Genomic DNA, 4,639 nt, shown 5'->3' with positions numbered 1-4,639 from the left:
GCATGCATTATGTCCCATGAATGGTCTCACCCAGCAGTTCCCCATGTCCTTGTCTCAGCACAGAGTGTGTAAGAGGACCACATGGTGCTCTTCAATAGTCACACTGGGCACTTTCTGGAACACTGTCCCATTTATTGGTATGTTGCACATGGAGATGGGAGTTACATCACCCTTCATGCTGCTGCTAGTGAAGCTGATGAGACTGCTTTACCTTGACTGCTTGTGTGGATGAAAACGTTGTTAGGAAAGGAGAAAAACTTAAAAGAAGAGAAATTAGCATTTTCCCAGGCTGTGGGAAAAGCTGGTTCAGGCAGGCTTGTGTTTTAAATAACTGTTGGGCTGTCTGGATTTGAGCAGCTCAGCTCCGCTGCTTCTCTGAGTCTTTCAGCTGGTTAATGTATTGCCAAGGCCCAGAATGGGCTTGAGAGTGGTGGACACATGGCTCCTGCCAAACTCTGGGGAGCACAGACAGCATTCCACACTCCCTGCTGAGCTGGGCCAAATGTGATCTGGCCATAGTGGCTGTGACTTATTGCTGCAAGACACTGCCAGGCTTCTGGTGGTATCTCACAACTCAGGACCTACTGAGAGCTGTGACCTGGCAGCCCCTGTCCTGCACAGAGGCAAGCCAGTGTGCTCCATCTGGAGTGCCAGCAGAACCTCTTTTGGTGTCATGGCCTGTATGTAATATATAAGCAAAAAGCGGGCACAGTGTTGACTGCAGACTTCTCTCTGAGAACCCTGAGTTCTAGGCTCCATGCTTCCTTGTGGTCTCAAGGTGGGGATCCCGTCATTCTTCTGCATAGTCAGCTGCAAAAGAAGTGCAGCCATTCCTGCAACACATTTTCACTGAAGGAATATGGAGATTCAAGTATCAGTCACTTAGCATCTCTGTCCTGGCATAAAAACATGCTGCAACTGAGGAGTCACACTTCCATGGCGAACACCCACCTCTCCTCATCCTGGAGACCCAAAGGAAATTCATCATTCATTCACAGCGTCCCATGCCTTGAAGGTAAGCAGTGCCACTCCCACTGAATGGACGGAAGTGTGCTTGGCTGCCTTCAAGAAAGGGATACGAGTGGCCCCTGGAACAATGGAAGAGTATTGAAGAAGTTTTGGAGCTGACTGGTACAGTCATTTTAACATTGCTGAGATTTTAGCATACCTGTGATGTGTTAGAGCACTAAAAGCCTTGGACAGACAGCTTTTTATTGTTGCTTAAGCCAAGATAAGTTAATGAAATGCCGTTAGTGCCTGATCTCAGCTGGATCTGATACAGTGACTGTCTGTACCTGCTGTTCTAATCTTGCAGAATTTTCCATTGTGCAGTTTCTGCAGATAGCATCTATACTGTGATTTAAACATTAGGCATTGTGGATACAGAAAAACACTGAGATTTCCAGGTAAGCTGGAAGATGCATGAATGTGACTTCAGTGATGCTGTGTGTTTGATTCTTGGCTCGTTTGGATATGTGACAGAAGAAACCATCTTTTCCAAATTTTGCTGTGAGAGAAATTATTGATGAATGTGGATTATTTTCCCCTTTCTGGTATTACTTCATAATTCCAGCCAATGTTTTTCCTCTGGCCTTTTCTGCTTCTGGACAGCTGTTCTCCTGAGCCTATTTCAGTTTGAGTCTTCCCAAGAAGCAGAAGTTTTGTGGTGATTCTTAAGAAGACATTTATCTCTTCAATGCAAACACTAGCTAACCACCCATGTTTTGAGGAGTATGGCAACAGATAGCCCAGGCAACAAAGAGGTGAAGATGAGCCACAGATGCACCCTGGAAATGCCACTGATCTGCAGTGTGAGTGTGGAGGACCTGGTCTTGGTATAAATGTTTGATAACAGCCTTGAACACATCCCTGCCTCTCCCCACAGGCTCAAAGTACTGATGTGCTTAACAGCTTCAGTTCAATAAGGTTTGATGTGCATGGGCATAGAGCTCTCTTGCAAATGACAATCCCAGTCAATACCCTTGTTTTTGGAGTGTTTCAGGGGTAAAGCAAACAAAGCCAGAAGGAAAGGAGACAAGAGGAATTGCTGATAGCACTTGCAGCTCAGTTCAGGCAGAATTTTATTATCCCTTGCACAGTATCCAGGGAACCTCAGGAGCTCCCTAGCAACCATGCAGTAGGAAGTGTTTTAAATCCTAGAACAAGTGTGTTTGTGCAGGGATGTTGGCCCGTTGGTGCTGCCTGTCTGGGTTGTAATGGCATGAAGAGATGTTGCTTCCTTTCACAGTAGTGCTGGACAGCAAAAATAGCAAAAGTTGCCATGTCTGTTACTGAGAAAGAAGGACATGAGTAGCTGTGGGCTAAGGAACCGTGTTGTTACTCCATACACTGAGGAAACTATTCTCTGGTCATTAGCTGAGATGTATGACCAGTTTGCATATCTTATGGATCATAGCTCATGTAACATTTGCAATTACAGTTCTCTCAAAAATTTCTCTCAAAAAACACCTCTTCAAGTTGCTTCCCTCCTTTTCTGCCTCCATTGAATCATTCATCCAAATCTAGTGTTTTCTTGTTTCTTTAGATAGCATACTTTATCTTATATTTGTCTCTCTTAGTGCACTGCTGTAAGGGTGCCTTACAAGAAAATGAGAAACTGCCCTCTCTGTTCCCTTGGTTCCTCCAGAAAGAATCATGATCAGATGCACTTTGCAAGTGTTCAGATGAAGGAGGCATATTAGCTTTGGTTTGGTAGTGTCCCACCAGCTCCTCCAGCCCTGTGCTTTGCTTCACTTGACTGGATTGGTGCATAGACATCTGTAGCCAAAAATGAGCTGTTAACAAAAAATCTCACTCTTTCCTCATAAAGTCTTGAAAAAGCACCATGTTGCACTGTTATCTCCACACGTATCCACTGCTCTTGGCAGGAGTAGGCATGTCTTCTTCCAGAGATGTAACTGATGGGAAGTATTTCATGTCTGGTCCCAGGTGCCGATAGAACTGGTAGCATTTTCTCCAAAGCACAGTGGTTTTTTCCTGGACTGTTCTGATGATTGGAAAGGGCTGTAGCACCTTTCCCCCACAGGAAGCATTGCCTACCTCTGTCTTGAGATAAAGAGTTCTCCTGATGAAAGGAGGCATGCCTACGGATGGGTAATTTGGCTGTTCTCTAGAGCACACTGATTAAGTGGAATAAAATCGTTCTACTGGTGATGCACTCTGTAACGCAGACAGCTAGCGATGGTGTATGTCTCCTATTGAGCTGTGCTATGGGTATCTATCTGTATGCTATGTCACTCTCTGCATCAGTGGGCTAAAAAGCAAGAAAATTTTGTCAGCTCCATGGGCTTCTACTGTCTCCTGTGCTTCGTTATTTGGGGATTAATCTGTCCCCACCTTCCTCCCCCCCCCAGTTTAGTGCTACTGCAGTGTTTGCAGCCATGGTGAGCTGAGCAGAACTTGGGCTGATGATTCATTACTGGAAGGGTGCTGAGCATACAAATGAGAGGGTACAATCAGCAGTGGAGGCTGTTTTGAGCATTTCTGCTCTACTTTGCTTCTACTGACAGGAACATTTCTAGGACCAGCCTGCAGTCCTGTGCAGCCCTGGATGACCTGCTCTCTGGAGATGTTGTGCTGCAGGCTCCTGTGATATTCTGAAGCAGTGGCAGGAGTTTTGTACTTACTGCATGTGAAGCACTGCTGGCATGCACCTGTGCTAAATGCTTCCTCTCTTGATGGTCTGTGTTAGTGCTTTGTGTCAGTCAGCTGACTGAGCAGTTCAAAGAAGCACCAGAAAAGGGACATATGCATCTTACTGCCCTTCTCATATAAATCAGTGTGCAGTGATGAATCCTTATTATTTGTGTGCTTCTAGCTACTTGTAGATGGCCGCAATCCAGATTAGATGCTCTGTGCCAGTACATCTGATTGTCAATGAGGCAGCTTGACTCAGCTGAAGTAAAAGCTTTTTCTGCATATGGCAGAAGAGTGTTGCTAAAGTTGGCTGACTCCCGGACTGTGTAGACTATATTCAAAGTAAAGTTTTTTTTCCCCCTTTTTATTAATTTATTTATTTTGTGCTAAGCATCAACCAGCTTTTTTTCTTTTTCTTTTTTTCTTTTCTTTTTTCTTCTTTTTTTTTTTTTTTTCTAAGAAATGCATTCAGAATTTCCCATAAGGCATTTGGCAAAGCTGACAGTCAGCATTTTACACACTCTGATCAGCTTCTGGTGAAAAGAGATGGATTTTGGTGTAATTCCATTGTCTATAATGGTTTATTTCCATTTGTCCTCATCACAGAGATCAAACTTGGAAGCTGGTATTTATCCACTGGCATCACAAAGGTCAATGCTGGATGGAAAGTGGGTGGAGGCAGAAGAGGAAAACAAGTCTCTGTGCAGAAAACAAAGGGATCGAGGTAACAGCCCTGTTGTTGGTCAGCCTTGGTGTGTGTCTTGTTGATGCTGATGTGGTCAGTAGAAACTGGTGGTTCACTGGAACCAAGAAGCATTGATGTGGCAAACCAGCCACACGCTTACCCATTTTGAGCTCATGAAGGATTTATAAGGCTCCTTCAAGTAGCAGCTGAACCAGGCTATTATGCTGCTTCCCAAGTGCTGGAATAGCCTGTTGTCTCTTTGTGTTAGTTATTTGTGTTGAGGTCCTGGCTGTATTT

Source organism: Lagopus leucura, unplaced genomic scaffold (assembly GCF_019238085.1).
Source record: "Lagopus leucura isolate 7727_CA_CO unplaced genomic scaffold, USGS_WTPT01 Super-Scaffold_810, whole genome shotgun sequence".
In the NCBI taxonomy this organism is placed as follows: Eukaryota; Metazoa; Chordata; class Aves; order Galliformes; family Phasianidae; genus Lagopus; species Lagopus leucura.
This window is presented reverse-complemented; position numbering follows the sequence as displayed.